Source organism: Neomonachus schauinslandi, chromosome 2, assembly GCF_002201575.2.
Source record: "Neomonachus schauinslandi chromosome 2, ASM220157v2, whole genome shotgun sequence".
Taxonomy (NCBI): domain Eukaryota; kingdom Metazoa; phylum Chordata; class Mammalia; order Carnivora; family Phocidae; genus Neomonachus; species Neomonachus schauinslandi.
In genome coordinates, this window is record NC_058404.1 from 20,728,593 (window position 1) to 20,740,871 (window position 12,279).

The 12,279-nt window shown below is 40.7% G+C and overlaps 1 non-coding gene across 1 annotated transcript; it reads left to right on the forward strand.

Moving 5' to 3' along the window:
• The first annotated feature begins 1,263 nt into the window (after window positions 1–1,263).
• On the forward strand, window positions 1,264–1,369 carry LOC123324185. The gene has a single exon (XR_006539675.1). It is a non-coding gene; the product is annotated as a U6 spliceosomal RNA (small nuclear RNA).
• Window positions 1,370–12,279: the final 10,910 nt, after the last annotated feature.

The following is a 12,279-nucleotide window of genomic DNA, read 5'->3' on the forward strand; positions in this document are numbered from 1 at the left end:
TATTGTCAGCCACCATCAAAAAATAGAAATTTCTATCATGCAGTTTCTTTGTGTCCCTTTCAGCCTCTCTCCCCTGACTCCCGGGCAAACGCTGATCTCAGTCTTTCTTCATGGTTTTGCCCTTCCAGATACTATGTAAAGAGCATTACCTGCCTTTTTTGTCTGGCATCTTTCACTTAGAGAAGTATCTCAAACACACAGGCTGTTGTTTGTATCAACGGTCTACCTTTTTCTTGCCAAGTGGTATTTCATTGTATGGATGTACTTCAGTTTTTCTTATTCAACCACTGGTGATGGACATTTATGTTGTTTCTAGTTTTTGGCGATTTATTAGCTTTTCCTTCCTGGTCTTAATTAGTAGACAGGAAATTAAAACAGCAATAGTGACCCACAGCCACAAACCCCTATTCATGTCTACTGTTTTCATTTTCCCATGTTTTTTTCTATGTGTTTTGCATGGTAATACTGCTAAAACACACATTTTGCCTAGTTTTATAAACTGCATATTTTTAAAATAGTTGCATTTCATGGAGTCACTCTAATTTTCTAATCCTTGGTGACATTCAGATTGTTTCTAAGTCATCACAGTTGTAGAAAATGTGCTAACCATCATCTAAAGTGTTCCTATAAATTCTTGGCAACAGTTTAAGACTCTTAATTTGAAAGTAATAGAAATCAATTCAAGCTAACCGGGGCAAAAAATGGATAGGTGTTACAAGGGTATGGAATATTTCTCAGAAGTTAATGTCAAGGACATTGTCAGGAACCAAGTCAGGTCAGTCATTCTTCTTCGTTGTTATTTCTGCTTCTCTTGGGGCTTAGGTAGCATTCTCTTTGCAGAGACTTGTTTCATCTGCTCCAGGGTGCATGGCAGGAGGAGGCTAACTCCACAGTGCTGGGATTTGTTTTCCAGTCCAGGGACGTCCACAGACATACTCTGCCTGACTAGCTATTTCAAATCCAATGGTGGGGAAGAGACCATCTGACCACATTGGAGGTAGTCGTCCACACCAGGACAGTTCACTGTTCATACAGTGGAGCCCAACTCAGTAAAAAGGAGATGTTCTCAGAGAAAGAGGGTTGTTGTAAACTAATCCACACTCAGAGGTTACCATTTAAAGTAAGATTACACAAAATCCATTTTATGGCTATTCAAGTTGCTTTTCAAAAGGGTAATTACAGTATGGTCTTAGGAGAGAGTTGGGAGTATTACATGTATCTATTTTTTTATATTTGTATTTACATATTAAAAATCATTTAGGTACCTGTTTCCACAGCTCATATACTAAGATTAGAATAATACAGAGAAGGATTAGCATGGCCCCTTCCCAAGGATGACCCGCAACTTCATGAAGCATTTTGTATTTTTACAAGCTAAGTGCTGGTGATGTAATGTACGGCGTAGTGACTATAATTGATGATACTGTATTGCATGTTTAAAAGTTGCTTAGAGAATAGATCTTAAAAGTTTTCATCACAAGCAAAAAAGAGTTGTTTACCTCTTCTTGGTTTGGATCCATCCCCTCTGAGTGATGTTTAATGGATAGCTAAGAAAATCTGATCTATTAGCATTTATTGAATGCTTGCTTTATGTTAAGCATTGTGTCTGAGACTTCTGTAAATACAAGGCAGTTTATTAGACAGCTCTTATTCTTGGAACCATGCAGTCAAGTTGAGATTTACTTAACCCTGGAGGAGCTTCTTATTAAGTGGTCCTTGAGTGGAAATGTTCCATATACAGGTAGTTGTGTCAGTCTTTGTCTGGAAATAATATCAATATGGGTGCTAAATGGTTCAGTAGGAACGTCAGTACCTTGATTTAACTATGGAATGCCTGCCTAGAAACCTGTTCCTAAGTTGTGTGACCCATTATGGAGTTATGTATCTTGTCCTCACTTTAAGTTTTAGGTCCTAGCTGGAGTCTGGAGTCCCCTAGCCTGGCCGGGCTGCTTTACCTGGAGTCTGCTTTATCGGCAGTGACTATCGGCAGGTTCCCCTGTGCGTCCGAGTGCCCCCTTCTTAATTTTAAACAACTCATATGTGGTACATAAGGAGTAGTGCAGAGGACCACAGGGGAAGGGAGGGAAAACTGAATGGGAAGAATCAGAGAGGGAGACAAACCATGAGAGACTCTGGACTCCGGGAACCAAACTGAGGGTTACAGAAGGGAGGGGGTTGGGGGGATGGGGTAACTGGGTGATGGGTATTGGGGGGGGGCACGTGTGGTGATGGGCACTGGGTGTTGTGCGCAACTGATGAATCGTTGAACACTGCATCAAAAACCAATGATGTACTATATGCTGGCTAATAGAACATAATAATGAAAATAATAAATTAAAAGAAACTAAAGAAAAATAAAAGTCTTTGTCAGCAAATGCACTCTGGTTACTATCATAATCTTACCCTTCTCTGAAATCATTTATTTCGTGACTTTATGTTGATACAATGAGAATTTTAATGAAGATTTTAACAGTGAAACTTGCCAAGTTAAGGTATCTGTTCATGTGTATAAGTGGATTCTTCGTATGTGATGGTCTAACTCAGAAGAGCTTCTCCCTGGCAGCTGGGTTGTACCACAGTGGTCAGCATGATGATGCATGCTAGAGTGTAGACCCTTCCATTTGTGGGTTTAATATTTGAGATACCAGATAGTTACAAGGCAGCCCCAAATTCTAAGATACCTAATACCGTATTTTTCTCCTATTCTATAGATTGGGAAAGTTGAGGTTGCAATGAAGTTATGCTATTAGCTCTAGCTCTTCTGGTTTGTGGTTTTGATTTGTTCGTGGTAAAATATACATAACATAAAATTTACCGTTTTAACCATTTTTAAGTATACAGATCAGTGGCATTAACTTAGCTCATAATGTTGTGTAACCATCACCACAATCTAGTTCCAGAATTTTCCATGAACGCAAACAGAAACTTTGAACTCATTAAAGGCTAATTTTCCATTCAATCTTCCACCAGCCCCTGGTAACCTCTATTCTACTGTTTGTATGAGTTTGACTATTTTGGTACCTCAAGTAAGAGGACTGCTACCATATTTGTCCTTTTGGTCTGGTTTATTTCATTTAGCATGTTTTCAAAGTTTATCTATTTGTAGCATGAGTCAGAATTTCCTTCCTTTTTTATGGCTGAATAATATTCCATTGTATTTATGTACCATATTTACTCATCTGTTGATGGACACTTGGATTGCTTCAACCTTGTAGTTATGAATAATGCTGCTGTGAACATGGGTGTACAAATACCTGTTCAAGTCACTGCTTTTGGTCCTTTGGGGTATATACCTAGGAGTGGAATACAAGGTCGTATGGTAGTTCTATATTTAACTTCGTGAGAAGCCACCAGATCGTTTTCCACAGCTGCTGTATCATTTTACATTCTGACTGTGAATTTGAGAGAGTTCGTTTCTTCACATCCTCACTAACATTTTGATAATAGCCATGCTAATGGGTGTGAAATGCTATCTCATGGTTTTGATTTGCATTTCCCGGAAGACTTTTGATGTTGAGTATCTTTTCATGCACTTATCAGCCATTTGTACTTGTTCTTAGGAGAAATGTCTTTTTTTTTTTTTTTTTTTTTAGCTTTTATTTTATTTGAAAGAGAGAGCACAAAGAGGGGGAGTGGCAGGCAGAGGGAGAAGCAGGCTCCCCGCTCAGTGGGGAGCCTGATGCGGGACTCAATCTCAGGACCCTGGGATCATGACCTGAGCTGAAGGCAGATGCTTAACCAACTGAGCCACCCAGGCACCCCGGAGAAATGTCTTTTCAAGTCCTTTTTCACATGATGTTAACATTTTGAATTAAATTTTCTGTTCCTTGGTTTCACTTCATAGTCCTATATATTAGCTTTCTTTTTTTTTTTTTTTTTTTAAAGATTTTATTTATTTATTTGACAGAGAGAGACACAGTGAGAGCGGGATCACAAGCAGGGGGAGAGGGAGAGGGAGAAACCGGCTTCCCGCGGAGCAGGGAGCCCGATGCGGGGCTCGATCCCAGGACCCTGGGATCATGACCTGAGCCGAAGGCAGACGCCCAACGACTGAGCCACCCAGGCGCCCCTATATTAGCTTTCTTATTGTGTATTAAGAAAGTTAGATTGAAAGTGGGGAGGAAAGTTTTCGTTTTGGTGGAAGATGTTAAAAAGTGACAGGTTTTTTTTTTTTTTTTTAAAGGATAGATTTATTTGAGAGAGAGCATGTGCGTGCGAGTGTGGGGGAGAGGCAGAGGTAGAGGGAAAATCCCAAGCAGACTCCCCACTGAATGTGGAGCCTGACATGGGGCTCAATCTCACAACCCTGAGATCAGACCTGTGCTGAAACCAAGAGCTGGACACTTAACCGACCCAGTCGCCCCTGACAGATTTTATCTGTTGAAGCCAAATTTTGCTCTTGGTGTTTTCAGGTTGGCTGTGTGCTTCCATGCACGTGGACCAGGTAGGAGACCACCTGTCTAACTGGAGTGAGGAAGGCCTGAAGCCTTATGTCTCGTTTGGGATTGTAAAGGGAGGAGGAGGAAGAGGTAGGGTGGAGAATGAGATTCCTTTCTCTTTCATCTCCTTATATTTTAGAAAGGCAGAAACTTTCTCCCATTTCTTTTTTCCACCGCCCCCTCCTTCCTCCACTCTCTTCTGACTCCTGAGACTGAAGATGATGGCGGCCAGGGTCAGGTAGCAAAGTAGCTTCTATCATTCTTTTCCCTGACTGTGTTTTTTCCCCATTGACACAATGCCCTACCCAGTGTTCTGCTTCTTGGTCTTTATACATACGTATAGTATGTCTGTATCTTAGTGGGAGATGTACTACACTTTAGTTTGGGGGCTAGCCTAGGAACCTAATCCTCATTAGCATTTCTCTAGGAAAATGAATTTTGAGTTAGAATAAATCTCCAAATGAGCTTTGGAGGATAACGTGCTTGTAAGTTGGGGACTGCCCGTCCCAGCAGTATAGCATAAGGGTGTGTGACGAGGTGCTTGGGGTTGAAGGAGGACACGTAGTTGCAGGGGCTGTGGAGTGGGTCAGACCATGGGCTTTGGAATGAGCAGGTTTACATCTGAATCCCACTTACATATTGTGTGCTTTGCGCCTAAGTTTCCATCTTGGAAATTGTAGCTGTTGATACACATGTATGTGGGTACGATGTCTGCATGCTGGTTGACTCCAATCAAAGTGATGAGGGAGATGTGAGAGTTTTTCCCTCAAAGTCCCTTCTGCCTGTTTGTGCTACATCAAAGTGCAGCATCTTACCTAAGTTTTCCTTTGTGCAGAAAGGGCACTGATGCAAGCACTGGGCCTTCTGACTTGCTTCCAGAATCTTCAGAGCACATCCAGGCTTCTGTGATAACTGGAGCAGGCTGAATTCTTGCAGGTCCTTCCCTCACTGCTGCACGTGGACTTGGTCTCTGGCATCCTAAAACGTTGTAAAAGTTGGGTTCAGAGATGTTAATTTCCAGTGATGTTGAATTCACTATTATTTTTGCTTCTGGGAGGATTTCTAGTCTTCCTGTTTATTTTATTGTGTAACTTTTTTCTCTTGGGTCTTCAGTGACATGTCTGGGAATAAAGAGATAAGTTTCTCAATCTAAGTTAATTTTTCAAATCAGGTAGGAGAAAGGAGGGAAAGTTTTGAGTGTGTACTGCACATGCCTAGGGAACTGGAAGAATGATTTAGTTTCTAGTCGGTAGTTAGCCTTTCTCAGGAATGTATTTTTGGAGGTTGAATCCCTTTTTGAGATTTTTTCTCTAACATGGATTAAGCAGTCTTGTACTATAATCTTCATAGTTCCCTGCCACTACTTTTTCAAAGACCTGTGTTGATTTTTTTTTTTTTTTTCCTTTCTACCTCTCTCCCTTTGATTATTTGTGATGATTGGCAAGTAGTTGTGCAGTTTCAGGAATTGGGAGCACTGCTCTGGTTCTTTACTCCATTGAGTAATCGGATGTTTTCATGCCTAGATCATCTTTATCATTGAGAGATACCGGCTTAAAAAATGTGGAACATAGGGTGTTTGGTTTGGGGCCTACGTTATCCTTGTAGAAAAATGTAATCTGTCTTGAGACCCAGTAGAGGACTGAATGTCCTGCTCCTTATCCTAATTGGCATCAGCGATGGTGGCCACAGTGCTTTCCTTGTATGACAGTAATGCAGATGAAGCTGGCCTCAGGACCAGATAATTCTCAGTGGATGCACATGGCAGACATAATTATGAATCACTTTATCTCCTTTGTGGTGTAGTCACTGGAAGATAAAGAACAAGAGGGATTCGGGTTTGGGTAATGCAAGGTAAATATTGACTCTTGTTTTCATCTGCAGCTTTGGGACAGACTATTTAATATGTTACATAGGTGTAGCAGGCCTTTGGTGTCTTTTTTTTTTTTTTTTAAACAAGTTGTTTTCTGTAGGTTTGTCTCTAGTTTGTGCAGGTTTTCCTTTTAGTACATTTGATGTTCTCACTGCAGGATTCATCTGTAACTCCGTGCCATTTCCCCTAAGATAATTGAATGCATGGTGTTAAAGAGGATACAAATTTGCTTATATCCTAAATGCACCATTAAAGAGCAGCTGAAAATAGAGTTGTGATCCTGGTTCTGTCTCTAAGCAGCTGTATGAACTTGGAAGTCCTCAGGGCTGCTCTACTTCAGGATTCTAAGGGCACTGTTAGCATCCTTTTTAATTTAAGTAAATGGTACTGCTGGGCTTCTTTTCTGTAGAATGCGGTGTGAACGGTGACCCCTAGAGTCAGGCCACAGAGCGACCTACTAGAAATCCTAACTTACTCCCTGGACCACTGGTTTTTTCACAGAATAAGGTTGGGTAGAATGAACTCGGACGCTCTGAGCGCTGGGAGAGGCGTCCATCATCCGTGTTAGCCCCTCTTCCATGACTGGGCCCCGTTTCCAGGAGAATTGGAAAATTATTTTTGTTAACAAAAGTAGCGTTTTATTTCCAGAGAATTGACGTAGTCCTTAACAATAGCATTGCTCTAGGAAAATGAATTTTGAGTTAGAATATATTTCCAAATGAACTTTGGGAATCACCTGCTTATCCGTTGGGGAACCGTGCACCCCAGCAGTAGAGCTCAGGGTCATGTGTGACGTGCGTGGGGTTGCAGGAGGACACGTTTATGCAGGGGCTGCGGGGTGGGTCAGTGTGCGGGCTCCAGCACGAACAGGTTTGCACCGGAGTCCCACGGTTGGAGTGTTTGACCTCATGTGTAGACTTGCCATGTCTTGTGTAGACTTGTCATGTGCAGTCCCTGCAAGACTTGTCGGCATGTATTTCGGGTCTCTGCATGGGACAACCTGTTGTTGGGATTTGAAAGGCATTCATTTTTAGAGCCTGTATTGACTATGGGGAGAAGTCACAGCTTCAGTGACCCCAGTTACTCGTAAAGAGCGGTAGCGCTGGTCCAAAATGCTGATTAAATGATTTCTAAATCTTCCGATTTCAGTTTCTATGAAAGAAATGTTGATCCAAAAAGTACAATCTGTAAAGAGTGGGTTTTACTCCATTGGAGCATAAATATTTTTAATATTTTGGTATTTAGGTAAGATTCCCAAGATGATTATAAATATTTAAATAATTATGAAGCAAATTTATACATAGGTCCCTTATACATAAATCATTTGATAATCTGTGAGCACTCAGAATTTCCTGAGTTTAAAGGCTATGAAAATCGTCAGAATTTTTAGTATAGGAAGCAATATTCCTACACTGATAGAAAATGAGAAATCAAATTGTACATAGATTAATAAGGATTCCTATTGTGATGTAGATACATACTTAAGATGTTTCCTTCTAAACTTTTTTTTAATTCAAGTCACTGGAATATTCTTTTTTTTTTTTTTTTTTTAAAGATTTTATTTATTTGACAGAGACAGAGCGAGAGAGGGAACACAAGCAGGGGGAGTGGGAGAGGGAGAAGCAGGCTTCCCGCGGAGCAGGGAGCCTGATGGCGGGACTCGATCCCAGGACCCTGGAATCATGACCTGAGCCGAAGGCAGACGCTTAACGACTGAGCCACCCAGGCGCCCAAGTCACTGGAATATTCTGGGTTCTTTTTTTTTTTTTTTTAAAGATTTTATTTATTTATTCATGAGAGACAGAGAGAGAGAGAGAGAGAAGCAGAGGGAGAAGCAGGCTCCCAAGGAGCAGGGAGCCTGATGGCGGGACTCGATCCCAGGACCCTGGGATCATGACCTGAGCCCAAGGCAGACGCTTAACCGTCTGAGCCACCCAGGCGCCCTGGGTTCTTTAATTAAGAAGCAGTCACCCAGCAATGGTGAATGCTGATTTAATCTGACAAGTCAAACTCCCTCCTATTTGCAGAGATGGTCCGGATAGACCAGTAAGTTGCTTGCTGTACAGAACTTTGTGTTTTTGTTGTGTTTTCAGTCTTACTGTAAGTGATGTACAATATAACCAAGAAACGTCTGTGTACAAGTTTTCCTCCTTTAAGCTTCAGACAAGTCTGTGATGTTTTGTTGGCAAAGAGTCCAAGGAAAATTCTTTAGTTTGGGGTTGGGGAGAAGGCATTACACTCAGCTCTATTACTGCTACAAGACCCAGCTGGTCTTTGAATAACCGTGGTCTCCTGAGAGGATTCATTGAATGGTCTGGTGTTGGGATTTCTTTTAGTCTGCTTGCAGTTTCTGCTCTATGAAAAAGACAGTTTCTTATGTACAGCCACAAACTATTTTATTTTGGGAAAAATAACTTGAATAAGACCTCTCAATTTCACAGCTGTTGATTTTAATATTCTAAAGAATGCAGGTAAATTACCTTGATACAACTGATTGAGGGCATTTAAATTAAGCAAAAACTCCAGAGTTAAGTTTTAAAAGTGATAATTTTTTTAAAATAAGCTACTTTTAAAATCTTACATACTTTTCATCTCCTTAGATTTTGTGTTTATATTAAAACATCCCTACTTCCACATAAATTCTAGAATATGTAAAAATGCAAAGATTATTATGAGCAAATGTGAGTACACTCTTATCTTTTGGGGAGGAAGAGAGTTAAGTGTGGTGTGCCATATTTTGTGCTTATGTTGTCAAATACCAAAACTCTAAGCAACATGTAAAAAAGTTTATATGTTGTTAAAACGGACTATGGTCGTTTTATGGTTACGTATGCAGTAGCATGGAGTATGATAGAAAATTATAGGGGCACCTGGGTGGCTCAGTTGGTTAAGCGGCTGCCTTCGGCTCAGGTCATGATCCCAGGGTCCTGGGATCGAGTCCCACGTCGGGCTCCCTGCTCGGTGGAGAGTCTGCTTCTCCCTCTCCCTCTGCCTGCCTCTCTGCCTACTTGTGCTCTCTCTCTCTCTGTCAAATAAATAAATAAAATCTTAAAAAAAAAAAAATTATATGTACTTTAGTTTACTGTGTACATCTGAAATACCCAGATGGTTAGTGTTTTGGTTATAGCTCTGAGGCAGAGGGGGAGGCTCCTGCGTAAGAGTAAGTGAATGAGGCAGAATGGGAGGGAGGGGTAGAAGAAAACTTAGAACTACTTGAATATTTAAAATGCTTTGAGTATGTTTAACCTGGCAATTTGCCTTTCACACTACCTTAGCAACAAGATAGGAGGATTGGGAGAACACTTATTGATGCTATCTTATGATATGTTTAAAGAATATAGGATGTCCTGAAACATAATTGTTTGTAAAAGGCAAATGTTGAAACATTTTACTTAGTGAAATTACTAAGCTTGCAGGAATGCGGTTTTAAGAATTTGTGAACATGTGGGGTCGTCCACATGCTGGTTTTGAGGTTTTAGGAATTTCTGAAGCCAGAAAATCTTGGAATAAAAGTAGATTTTTGGAATAAAGTCCAGGAATCAGAATTCTTGAGCCTCGGGGTGCCTGGGTGGCTCAGTCGTTAAGCGTCTGCCTTCGGCTTGGGTCATGGCGAGCCCCACATTGGGCTCCTTGCTCGGCGGGGAGCCTGCTTCTTCCTCTCCCACTCCCCCTGCTTGTGTTCCCTCTCTCGCTGTCTCTCTCCCTCTCTCTGTCAAATAAAATTCTTGAGCCTCAGTAGGTCAGTGAATTGGTTTTGTGTTGACTTTTTTTTTAATTAACATAATGTATTACTTCAGAGGTACAGGTCTGTGATTCATCAGTCTTACATAATTCACAGCGCTCACCATAGCACATACCCTCCCCAACGTTCATCACCCAGCCGCCCCATCCCTCCCACCCCCCTCCACTCCAGCAACCCTCAGTTTGTTCCCTGAGATTAAGAGTCTCTTAACTGTTTGTCTCCCCCTCTGGTTTCATCTTGTTTCATTTTTCCCTCCCTTCCCCTATGATCCTCTGTCTTGTTTCTCAAATTCCTCATATCAGTGAGATCATATGATAATTGTCTTTCTCTGACTAACTTATTTCGCTTAGCATAATACTCTAGTTACATCCACGTTGTTGCAAATGGCAAGATTTCATTTTTTTGATGGCTGCATAATATTCCTGTGTGTGTGTGTCTATATATAGACACACTACATCTTCTTTATCCGTTCATCTGTTGATGGACATCTAGGCTCTTTCCATAGTTTGGCTATTGTGGACATTGCTGCTATAAACATTGGGTGCACGTGCCCCTTCGGATCACTACATTTGTATCTTTGGGGTAAATACCCAGTAGTGCAATTGCTGGGTCGTACAGTAGCTCTATTTTCAACTTTTTGAGGAACCGCCATACTGTTTTCCAGAGTGGTTGCACCAACTTGCATTCCCACCAACAGTGTAGGAGGGTTCTCCTTTCTCCACATCCTCGCCAACATCTGTCGTTTCCTGACTTGTTAATTTTAGCCATTCTGACTGGTGTGAGGTGGTATCTCATTGAGGTTTTGATTTAGATTTCCATGATGCCTAGTGATATTGAGCACTTTTTCATGTGTCTTTTGGCCATTTGGGTGTCTTCTTTGGAGAAACGTCTGTTCATCTCTTCTCCCCATTTCTTGATTGGATTAAGAAGTCAAACTCACTCTTTGCAGGTGATATGATACTTTATGTGGAAAACCCAAAGACTCTACCCCAAAACTGCTTGTGTTGTCTCTTGAAGTAGACTCTAGGTAGGTGCTTTCCTTCAGTGGTGGTGTCTTTGTCATAATCAGCTAGGGGCCTCACTCTTTCTAGGGCCCTGAAAGGCTTTTAATTGCATAGTGTGAATTATCTAAGACTGATTGTACTATATGGTTAACAGAGTAAGTCTGTTTTGAAATGCCAGTTCTGATAAAAATGCGACCATAGGCTTAAAGTAAATTTTATTTACCACAAGATTTAGACAGAATATCAGTTAATTGTTTAATCTTTACTCGTGTAAAAATAATTATTTTTCCCTTGGAGGATTCTTTTTTCTGGGATGTTTGTTATCAGTTTTGAGTACTTTGGTATGCCATCTGTCCACTGCCACTCTTTGTTACCTGCTGGTGGTCTTATAACTGGGGTGGTTTTCTTTGTATTTTGTTTTGTTTTTTTGTTTTGTTTTTGGAGGTGAGGGGCTTATATCTACTTTTAGGATACTTGGGAACACTCGATTGTTCCTACAAAAATATTCTAATTAGCAAAATGCAGGGCCTTAGAGATATTTTAAATACAAACCTCATGTGCTTTTGAGGGTGGATGAGGAAAGAGAATGATACATTTTTGAGGTAATTTTAATTGTTTACCATGGCATAAGCAAAGTTTCTCTGATAGAGTTCATAGTTGAGTAGTATTTTCACTTAAAAACTCTTAAGTCTTGGTGTTTTAGAAAGAAGTGAATTACTTTCCTTGAATGACTAAACTAAATAGCATCTGTCTCTAAGCTTAATAAGCCTTTTAACCTAGATCCCTTATTTGTTCTTTGAACTTTTCCTTTATTATTGCTTGGAGTGGGAAAACAAAAACCTTTTAGTTTAAACAAACTAAAGAAAAAAGCATAGAAAGCCCTTGGATTTAAGCTTTTAGTATAAATTACCTTTTGTATCTACCTAACATGTGAATATTTATGCAGCTTTCCTGTACTGTCTGTTGTAGTTCCTTCTTAAAATATTAATATAAGTGGAACAGTCTTTTGAAATAATGTTTTATTTAACACTCGTATGTTGGGCACTGAGTGTCTGCCAAGCTTTCTGCAGCTCCGTGCAGAAAACACAGAGGTGAGCCTTTAAGCTCTGTCTGGGGTTTCGTCTCCTCCCACCACTGTGTTCAGATCCATCCCAGCAATTTGCTGCCCTTGGGCTTTCCTCATTGGGACATCTTTCACACTTTAGCCAAGCCAAAGTGTTCGTA